Below are 12,140 nucleotides of genomic sequence, written 5' to 3'. Positions count from 1 at the left end.
TTTCAGTTTTAGTCTAACTGACAAGTTACTTTAATATTTTTTTCCACGAACTCCATAGAGAGTCTCGTGCGCTGGAGATAGAAATGCTTTATTGGATAGTTTTGCCAAAGCTCGCTTTCAAATCGTTAAGTATTTTAATCAAAAATTCGTTAAGGTTTTACATTATGAAATAGGTAATAAAACCAATTCCAAATTCGGGCTTCTAGGTGAGCAGGTGCGGGTTATTCAAAATTTGTTTCTTTAGGTACTATGGTTTTTTTCACACTATGAAAAACATTCACAAATTCATGCACATTTTTCATTATTTAATTTCTTTAAAAATAACCCGCAGCGATAATATTTGGTGGCAACAATTTGAATAGTGATTCAACGCAAAATCCCGTTTCGAGAATAATAGCCTATTTGGCCTAACGCCTCTTTAAGGACTTATAAGAATGTCAGAAGGTTAGCAGGAAGCATTCTATAATCATTTCCATACATACAAAAACCTGTTTGGAAACTTTATTTTCATTAAAAATTGCTTACGGCGGTTCTAACTATAGAAAACTCAAAAATTCAAAAATTTCAAAACTTTCAATTTTGTTCAGTTCATATTATTAAAATACTAAAGATTACAGAAATCAGCAAAACAATCTGCCGCCATAGAAACTTCAAAAATTTATCTTTTATATTTAGATTTTATTAAATTTACAATCCGTCTCTCTGTAACAGATTACGAATAGGCTAATGTTCTTTGCATTTTGAAATATGTCTAAAGAAAAGTTTAAACGGAAATATTGCTAAGTTTTTCTTCTACTTCATACAGCTCTGTTGGATCGATTCAGTGTTCAAGAATTTCGTATGTATTTTAAAATTAAAGAGGGAGTCATTTTAAATGAACATTATTTATAAAACCTTTCAGGTAAATGTTTTGAAAACTTTGAGAGAAATTTCAGAACAAAACTAGAAAATCTTTTCGATTTGGTTAAAAGAATCTTATTAACTGAGAGCAAAACAAGAGGTCTTTTTTCCATAAAAATGTAAGCTATTGCATTTACCTAAAACTATTTGTAGCATATGCTTTAAACTACTACCTAAAATAATTTATTTTCATCATGTGGTGCTTGTATTGTGTATTTTTATTTATTTATTTGTTCCTACATGAAATCTTTGAATTTTTACATATATTAACGTTTGAATTTTTACATTATATATATTTTCACATAAAATTTCAATGCAGTTTTAAAATATAAAGAAAAAACACACAGTGTTTAGCAAAGATATCTTGCGGCTTTTATTGTGTAAGCAGTGGGCGTAAAAATGCTACAAACAATGTTTAAATGATACAGATATACATGTTTTTATATTTTTAAGTTAGAAACATCAGTTTTATAAACAACTCGCAGCTTCGCTGCCAACTTTCGTCTGGCTTTTAAATGTACCGGAAAAATGGCTGAAAGGAATAGCAAACGTTAAATTAAAAAACCGCGTAGAATTTTACTCTGCAGAACAACTTCATAAAAAAAAGTTATTACGTATAACAAAATTACAATGAAATAAGCAATATCCCTTAATACAAATATGAATTATCCTAATAAATAAATTAATCAACTTCCCTTTGCAAAATCTTAAGAACTCAAATCGTATAAATAAGGTTAAGAACTTTCGTTCCTAAAAAATCACTCAGAACTTTTCAATATCTTCAAAACAGTGAAATGAGCAATAAATAACATAAAAAAATACGAAAAACAAAAAATTCTGAAACTCAAAGTATCATTAATGATATTTTATCTTATATTTTCAAGAGAAAAAATTATAATGAAATAAGCTATATCCCTTAATACAAATATTAATTATCCTAATAAAAAAATCATTCCGAAATTCCGTTATCGGCAGCTGGGATACTTTGAATTATTTCAGCGGCGAAACTTGTGAGGAGTAATTTATGGGACGTGGGAGTGATTAGGAATGCTTGAGGTACGTTTGTTTCGGAGTTCTTATGTGAGTGAACACATCTGTTAAATTTTTGAATATACTAACTAGTGAATGGAAATTAATTAATTTCTGGCTAATTGTCGTGTCGGAACGACGTGTATATATAACAAAAGAAAAGATCCTTTCCGTTTTGAAAAGTTTCCATGTTACTACATGGTTTAATTTAATAAATATAGTTTTAAATAAAAATATCCTTTAGAAAATTTCAGAAATAAACAGGAATTAACAATATTATTTAGGATAAGCAGCTTCGCTGCTAGCCTTCGTCTGGCTTTTAAATGTACCGAGAAAATGGCTGAGGGAAACACCAAAAGTTAAATTTAAAAACTGCGTAGAATTTTACGCTGCAGAACAACTTCATAAAAAAAAGCTATTACGTATAACAAAATTACAATGAAATAAGCAATATCCCTTAATACAAATATTAATTATCCTAATAAATAAATTAACCAACTTGCCTTTGCAAAATCTTAAGAACTCAAATGGTATAAAGGAGGTTAAGAACTTTGTTTCCTAAACACTTCACTCAAAACTTTTCAATATCTTAAAGACAGTGAAACGAGCAATAAATAACATAAAAGAATACAAAAAAAAATTATGAAAAGCAAAGTATAATTAATGATATTTTACCTTATATTTTAAAGAGAAAAAATACAATGAAATAAGCTATCTCCCTTAATACAAATATTAATTATCCTAATAAAAATTTAACAAACTGTGCGTTGAAGAAAAAAAAATCATGCAGAACTTTTCAATATCTTACAAACGGTGAAATAAGCAAAACCTAACATGAAAGCAACTCAAAAAACATAAAACTCCGCGCAGAATTTTAATCTACAGAACAACTTTATAAAAAAAATCAATAAAAATGTATTATATATATAAATGACAATGAAATATGCCAATCTCTTAAAAACAGTGACATAGGAAATACGATAAAAAATGGTTGCCAAACCCATATTTCTAAAAGAATGAAACTATTAAAAAATGATATCAAAATGATGCGATTTCATTAAAAATCTGTCAACAACAATAAGAGAGGAAAATTGTTGCGAAAATCACATTTCTAAAGATGTGAGATGTGAGAAGTGTACCCAGAAGCTTCATTTAAAAAAAAATTTTTAAGTACAAAATATTATCATTTTTCCAAAATTCTTTTTGTAAAAGCAGTCGCATAGATGAAAGTTTAACGTGTCCAAATATCGAAAAATAAACTGTACATTTTTAAAAATAAATTTTTTAGGAAAAAAATCCCGTTGAAAAGGTGTTAAGCTCCTTTTGTTAAATAAATTCGTATCTAATTGATTTATTGAAACACTAAATTTATTAAGTTCGTAAAATAGCTAAGTGCCTACGTTTCATGACGATGTGAAAATGGAGTATGTAGAGTAAAATCTCGCTTTCCTATAGCCCATTATGTCTCAAAATGACGCGATTCCGTCACAAAACAAAATAAAAAAAATCGAATTCGAATTTCGAAAAAATCGCTTCGAGGTGCACTGGCTCTTGTCTAGATGCACCTATGTACCAAATTTCGTAGCCGTGGGTCTATTAGCTTACGCTCAAATCGCGAACGAAAGACACACACACACAGACATACTATTTCTTTTATTATATGTTGTAGAGATGCAAAACCTAACTTACCTTATACGATCCGTCGTCCCAATAGTTATACTCAGTAAAGATTTACACGTCTTAGGGAAACATAAAATACAGAATATTTGATTCCCATACAACAAAATTGACCGATGTACTTAATTTCAAAAATAGGGATTTTTGCCAGAATTATATCTGCTTGCCTTGAGGATTCGGCTACAATTATTTCAGTAAATCGAAGTTGAATTTTCTTTCCTTTAGTGTCACTGTGTGATATTCCTTTGTGAATTACTAACGTCTATCATTCTATAATTCATTTTTTATTTATTTTATGCCGGAAAGATTTTCATATAAGTTCTCTGATTCTGAAAATACATCATTAATGTTCTTATGAAATGTTTAGCCGATTGAGGTGTTAGCCCAAAAGCTCTAGAAACGTGTATGTACGTGTAAAAAAAAAAGAATCTCCTTTGGGTATAGTATAAAATCTGTTCCTTTTATTTTAGAATCATAATCTAATATAAAAATTTAATTTAATTCGAAATATGTGTCATTTTTAATTTGTGCAAATAATGTTACAATTTGGCTTTTTCCGACGTTGGAGTTTGTCATTGTTTTCTAGAACACAGTCTACTACAAAATCTCTTTGTTGGAAAAAAAAATCTGAAATCTTTTAGTTTTTATATTACGCCCAAAGAGGCGTTACTTCACTTACACATACATTCACGTTTCGAGATCATTTGAGATAAAAATATTTTAAAGCTCGCTTTGAAATTGTTGAGTTTAATAATAAAAAAATCGTTAAAGTTGCAAAAATATGAAATAAAACCAATTCGAAATTCAAGATCCGGGCTTCCAGGTGTTCATATTCGGGTGGAGGACTAAGTTATTCAAAATTTGATGGTTCTAGGTATTACTGGTTTTTCACAATGCAAAAGACATGCTTGCATTCATGCAGATTTTTCATTGTTTAATTTCTTTAAATATAATACACAGGACGATAATATTTGGTGGCAACAATTTGAAAAGTGATACAGCCGCTTGTAGTGATTTGACGCAAAATGCCGTTTCGAGAATAATAGCACTTCTGAACACCCTTTTGGGCTAAAAACCCTTATATTGATCGATATTTTTCACGAAATTTCATCACTTATAAGATTTTAGCTCCGAAAAACATTTTCTTAAATTTATATTAAATTTTAAATTAGTTATAAATGCAAACATTACGCTTTTTAATTTGTGTTCTTCTAAATATGATCTCCAGCTCCAAAATTAAATATCTCAGCCAGTGTTCGTTGTACGAAATCGAATTTTTGTAATCCTTGGCTTTCGTTGATAACCTAACCCAGCCTCAAACTCCTTGGCGCCATTTGTCGTTATGTCTGACGTTAACGACCAAGGATTTGAAAATACTGGAATAACGTTTTTTTAAATAAGAACTTGAACACAAAATGCACATCTAGTGCTTACAAAATCAGCCACCACTTTTCTGGCGATGTAATTTAAAGTAAAAGACAAATTCAAAATAAAAAAAATTAGCCTAGTAGTCAAATACTGTACAGACGCAAAGCCGAAGAATTCTAATCTTATCAGAGCTGGCGAAACCTAGTAAGGTGGACTCGAGAGGCAGATACTCGCTTTGTCTTACAAATCAAAAACATCAGCTTAAATACATTTTAAATAATTTATGTTCTTGGGGAGGAAACGGAAAGGAAGAAGTGACAGTAAAGGCTGGAAGAATAAATAACTGGTTAATGAAAAATAATGTAACCGTGCACCTTTCTCGTTTTAATTTCACTGAGTATAAACGTTTACTTAATATACTTATAGGAACATGTATGAGGTATAAAATGCTAGATTTCGTAAATTTTGTAGATTTGTTTTTACTTCCTTGTACGAAGTAAAAAAGAAATATTGTAATCGCGAAACGTTTCAGGCAGCATATTTCAACGAAAATATCCATTTTGACCGCTATCGAATGCAATTTAACGATGCTTTTGCGTGATATCTGTACGTAAGGACAGAACATAAAAGACTCTGTTCCTCTAAAGAATTATAAAACTGCTTTAAAATGAATTCTGAAGAGAATTTTTCGTGTCGTCTGTACGAACGTATGTACGTACATATCTCGCATAACCCAAAAACCAGTAGCCTCAGAACGTTGAAATTTTATATATGGGACTGCTATAACATGCAGATGGGCACCTCGGTTTTTGGTAGCATTCGGCCGCACCAAACGTATATAAATATATTTATATATATACATCCACTCTGTTACCCGGGTCCGTGATCTCAGTTTCTTTTCTCTTATATGTTTGTAAATTGGTCATTTTTGCTTTAAAAATGATTAAATTATGTTGTTCTTATCTTTCGGTTAAGGTTTTTATGCCTTTAGTAAATCTGTATGCAATACTTTTAGTATTATCAGCAATTTTAAAGTTGTTTAAGTGCCGCTAAGCCTAATAATTTTTTGATGGCGGCCATTGCTTGTTTACATTTGAAACAGCAGAATAGTGGATTTGTTGCCAATCTAGAGAAACTTAGCTTCGCAACAACAAAGATAACGCCTTCATTTATTATTGCGAATTAAATCATGCTTAATCCTTTCTGGAATTTTTTCGAGGAAATATGTGTTTAAGATTTACTTCCTAATTTTCAATACAGACATTTTGAGTTTTTATGTATTTTTGCCTTGTCGCGAAGTGAGAACTGAATTAATTGAATGAGAAATACTCAATCGTGTGTGAAAAACTGTTTCTTTTTTGTTTTGTTTGCATAATTTCTTTACATTTTTCTAAGCTTTGTTATAGTATTTGAATAGAACATGTGGCAAAGATTAGATAATTCTTTAAATGATAAAAATTTTATGCATTCTCAGTTCTAATATGAACAAAATATAATACAGTTAAGTGAACCTAGCGCCAGAGTGTCGCTACGGTAAACAAATAGAGTGAATTTTAAAGAATGCATTTATTCTATGGTGGCTTATGCGCTGTCGGCGAAGTAGATTTAATTCAGTCCAATAAGTTTAAATGAAATGCAAGAAAAAATGCGTATGATTTAATATTCCGTACAGGGAAGTCATGTGGTGTACACACCAGATTTTTTTAATTTAAAAATACCGTAACATGAATAGTGCTTCTAATTAAAGCACTTTTGTAATTGGGAATATATATTTGTGAAAACAGAGATTGCGTTAGTGTAATTCCCTGGATAACACATTGGCAGCACTGACAGACTCACCAGCGGCCTGGAGGTAAAATCGCTGGACACTGGTAGTTCGGTTCGAGTTTCGAATTCCAGGAAAAAGCTGGCTGTATAGGTGTTTTCGTGGTTTTCCCTGTGTGTAATGGGTATACCAGCCAGTTGCCCTTAGAAAGTCCTCCACGAAGACATCCCTTCCCTTAGACACGTAGCCCTGGATGCGTTGCTGTACTGCAATGACATAAACCAATCCAGCACTAATAGCAAATACGCGAGAAGGCAAATAACAGCGAAATTTATACAACGTGTATGAAGACAGTCAAAATTAATTTCATGCTGTCAAAGATTTCAATATAAAATAAAAGTACTAGTGGAGAGAGAGTTGTCAAGTTTTGGAATGCAATTTTGCCAGAAGAATCACGTTTGAATATTCGCTAACAGCTGATTTATTTCACCTCATGGAACGCATTATTGTATTAATTTAAAACCATCAGAATATTCTTTTACGGCCTACGAAATTTTGAATAATCTGCGTCTCATAGAATAACCGTACCGTATGGAAATTCTTTACGCTGATTGGCCAACCGCAGATTGGTATGGATTAATGGAACACTTTCAAAAGAAAACTTCAAAAATAATTCTCGCGATAATGATAATTGAGCTGCAGAGATGATTTATCACAGAAAAATTTGAGAAAGGCGTCTGCCTTAAGAAGAGTACTAATAACAGTAGACTCTCTGAAGGGGGCATTGATTCACGCACATGTTACTCACGGGGCAGGGAAATCGTTCGCGCAGTTATTTCGTTTGTCTGAATGGCAGAGCTTTCTTTTATTATATGTAGAGATGTCCCAATTTTTCTGCGGACCACCAACCGCTGGATTAGACGACAAAGGCTACATTCAAGACATGCATTACATGCTACATTCTAGTTCTGAATGAAAACATGAGTATCAAAATTCTGGTGCGTGAAAAAATGAATTTTTGTTTATTACGTACATTGTAAACTCGATTAGAGAGTTTTTAGGGATTTGTTTTCTTTGCTAACAGCAAGTAATCCGGGGCTTAAAGATTTTTCTTTCTCAGTTTAAATTAACAAACATATTTTACACTCGCATTAAAAGAACTAAAGAAAAGAATAGTGTTCTTAATATCATCTTTTCATTTCCTACTTTTCTACAAGGTTACTTTTATTTATTTGATTAGGGCAAAGCACGTGTAGGCTGTTTGCCTAAGGAAAGGGATGGCCTTTGTGGAGGATTTTTTAAAGGAAACTGACTCGAAACGTTGGGAAAACTACAAAAACGCCCGTGCAGCCAGCCCGTTAGCCAGGATTCGAGCCTGGACAGAACTATCAGTGTTCAGAGATGTTACTGATCGGCCGCTGGTAAGACCCCAAAATATGGAAAGAGTGCGAGGCTCTGGTAACTATCGAAGCTAAAAGCAAAGGAGTTCGACATCATCCCGAGTTGTATCTTTCCGAAATCATATGGCATAAATGTTTTGAGAAAGGTAAACTTTTTGAGGCGATATTAAACACAATCGCGGGACCATGACAGCAGCAAACTGCGAGTAGTTCAAAATCAAAGATAATATTGGCGCCGGTATAAGAGATGGGACTGTGAAAATCAAGTAGTAACTTTTTAACTGGAATTTTAAACGCTTTTATTTTAATTACCGTATTTGGCGGCATATAAGACGCACTTTTTTTCCTAAATTTGGTCTCAAAAAAGACACCTGCGTCTTATACGTGAAGGTAATTAATTGCATTCAATAATTGTTTATTTGGCTTTTACGAAACGCGAGAACTAAAAGAAACCACGCTATTGAAACTTGTTTTCCTTGGGTGTGACCGTCTAAATAAGGGTGCGTCTTATATGCCAGTGCGTCAAATAAGGGTGCGTCTTATATGCCAGTGCGTCAAATAAGGGTGCGTCTTATATGCCAGTGCGTCAAATAAGGGTGCGTCTTATATGCCAGTGCGTCAAATAAGGGTGCGTCTTATATGCCAGTGCGTCAAATAAGGGTGCGTCTTATATGCCAGTGCGTCAAATAAGGGTGCGTCTTATATGCCAGTCCGTCAAATAAGTGTGCGTCTTATATACCAGTGCGTCAAATAAGGGTGCGTCTTATATGCCAGTGCGTCAAATAAGGGTGCGTCTTATATACCAGTGCGTCAAATAAGGGTGCGTCTTATACGCCAGTGTGTCTTATACGCCGTCAAATACGGTACTTATTTTTTATTTTCATAACAGGGTTATCTAAGGTTAATATAATATTTTAATCCAAGATTTTGGAGCTAATATCTACGAAATTTAAGACAAGAGGAAAATGCATGCATCTATGCTTCGACGCAAAAGTAATCTATTGCAGAAATGTCAAAAACTTGAACAGTTAATGTCTATACATTAACAGCTGTAAAAAAAAATTAAAAACTTATTACCAAAAAAATCAAAAACTTATCGCAAAAAAATTAGGAATCAGATGAGTTATTTCATGTTATGATAAATTGTTTACTCACTGCCGATTTAATTAGCGCCATAAATTACACAACCATAAAAAATTAATTAACTACTGTTTTTCATAAAGATAATTCCGTGCTATTCGGTTTCGAGGGCCGTAAAAAATCGCCAAACTATTGTTGATACCAATGCGGCCAAAAATAATTGCGGCAACCCTAATAATTGGGGCAAGAAAGGAAGTATAATAGAAAATAACTATTTAAGATTGATGTTTTAATTTAGATGAAAGGTTAATTTCATATAATACTTTTCTATTATTATAATTTATATGAAAAAAGCTAAACATGACAGAATGGAAGCATAAGAGTCAATAACTATTTCAGATCATTATTATAATTAATATAAAAATTGTTAACATAACTGAATGGATGCCTGCATCGCTATTTCGCTACCGACTTATCGCTAAAGCATAATTTCATCTCGTTGGTTGTTCAAACGTAATTTTCTATAATGAACGATGCCTTTTCTTTGAAAATATTCTCGGTAAAGTGCAGAATAGCTCACTTATTTGTTTGCCGCTTTTTACAAGCGTAAAAACAATTGGATTTTTGTCAATTTTCTTTTACTTTTTAAGTGACAATAGGTCGATGTGTACATAGATAAAGTCAAGGGTGTGCGCAGTGCCATTTTTTTCCAATTCTAGAATTTATGGATACCGAGTATGTGCAATTCTTAAAAACGTGACAAGCAGCAGGTGATTCTGCACTTTACCCAAAATTCTATTGCCAAGTTTTCGTCATGGGCAATTCCCAAATTTTTAAATCCATAGAATATCAAAAAAGGATTTAAAATCAAAAAAGGATTTAAAAATGAAACTAGTATTTCAATGGCGTCTTAAGAAATATAGAGCTGTATAAATTTATGCAATCTGAAATCAGCGCGTACGCTAGATTTGGCGCGCTGTTAAATGGGCGCGTTTACTAGATTTGGCGCTTTTGCGCGTACATTTTCACTGCAATTTTTAACGGCCCTCGAAACCGAATAGTACCGATAATTCTGTTTGTTAAAGTCATTAGGTTTTTCATGCTGGAAAACGTGAAAAATGAGCAATGCCCTCGGGGGGGACTCGAACTTGAACCTCTCCAATACGCACCGAGTTTGCTACCGTTACACCCCTAAGGCATGCTGGAAGGAGGGAGAAAAATCTTTATATACTTCTCCTTTTAAAGAGCGACTGGGGAGTAGGTAACCTATTCGCCAAATCCTGGTGGCGAAGAATTATTGTTCACCACATTTTTTTTTTAATTCGGGTGCCACTTTAAAGTCATTAGGTCTATGAACCTCTCCAATACGCATCGAGTGTGCAACCACTACACCACGAAAGCATGCTGGAAGGAAGAAATACCTTTAATACGAATTGAAAATACACTTTTTGATTTGTTTAGAGTAGCGCTTTCTAACGGGGTCAGCCTAGACTTCATGCTGTGAATGAATTTTTTAAAGGGGTCAATGATGAAGTCGAATGGGGGTCGTGCACCAGCACACGTAAGCTCTAATCGATTACGACATTATTTATCGATAAAATTGATAATTAATTGTTTAATGATATTGTTTTGTGTACTAGATTAAATGCACAAGCCCGATAATAGGTTAATAATATTTATATTTATAAAAAGAAATATTTCAGAATTTTTCCACAGAAATATTCGTACAAGTGTTCCACAGTAACACACAGGATCATCAGTAGTTACACTTCAAACTAATAAGAGCTTTAAACACAAAGCAATGCAAAGCGCATCTAAAGAGAAAGCTAATCTAAGCTGTCTCACGCTGAACTTGTAACAATAATAGCAGAAGCTAACTAAACAACTGAGAGCAGACGCTGTCTCTTCGGCCTTACAGCTTTCAACCGATCTCGAGATATTTCTAGTAATTGCTGCTTCTGGAAATTACTGGAAAGCAACACGAGGATGGAATTACGGTTAATTCTAACATAGGGATCAATTACATTTATTCAGTTTTAATACAAATTACCAAGATACCCATTTATTCAATGCTAAATTCACGTGTCCCTATACTCTTACTTTTCCGGCATATGTTTGCATTAAAATTTGTATCGCGCTACAATACAGAGAATAATACAGAATTTTACTTATAATCTTTCCAAAATTAGCTATCTAAGCACCAAATTTGTAACATTATAAAGCTATTTTACACAAAATAAAGTCTTATTTAAAATACATGGATGCGTTAATTTTTAGAATTTAAAAGGCGTCCGAGAAAAATGTACCAAAATAAAAGTTATTATCCAACCAACATATGCTCCACTAGTGGCCGAGCGATCGCTGAAGAAACTAATAAGAACAAACAATTATTCTATTTGCAATCTCACCAAAATTAAAAATATCCGATATGGGCATCCATGACTTCCTTGTACCGAATATTAAATTATACGCATTTTTCATTCATTTCATTTAAATTTATTGAAATGAAAAAAATCTACTTCGTCGATAGCGCATAAACCACAATAGAATAAATGCACTCTTTAAAATTCACTATATTTGTTTACTATAGCGACAATCTGGTGCTAGGTTCACTTCACAGCGATACATCGCATTCGTACCTCGCTCAGAATGGGAGAAAAATATCATCTAAAGAATTATCTAATCGTTGCCACATTTTCTATTCAAATACTATGATAAATCTAAAATGATGTATAAAAGAAATTAAACAAATAAAAAGAAGCATTTTTTTACAGATGATTCAGCGACGCTTACCTAATGCGCATGCGCAACTCGACAACATTCTCCTCTGTCACAGACAGACTGGCTAAAATATTTGCTGCTAATACTAAACGCTTATTTCCTCGAATTTCATTAGAGATATATTTCTCATTCAGTTCATT

General features: G+C 32.7%; 1 protein-coding gene across 2 annotated transcripts in view; it reads right to left on the bottom strand.

Moving 5' to 3' along the window:
• LOC118183731 (neuronal acetylcholine receptor subunit alpha-2-like) overlaps positions 1–12,140 on the bottom strand; it is a 938,599-nt gene that overhangs the window by 630,336 nt on the left and 296,123 nt on the right. The window lies entirely within an intron of this gene.

This window comes from Stegodyphus dumicola, chromosome 3 (assembly GCF_044657685.1).
Source record: "Stegodyphus dumicola isolate Sdum_Otavi_A_Nest chromosome 3, ASM4465768v1".
Taxonomy (NCBI): domain Eukaryota; kingdom Metazoa; phylum Arthropoda; class Arachnida; order Araneae; family Eresidae; genus Stegodyphus; species Stegodyphus dumicola.
This window is presented reverse-complemented; position numbering and strand designations above follow the sequence as displayed.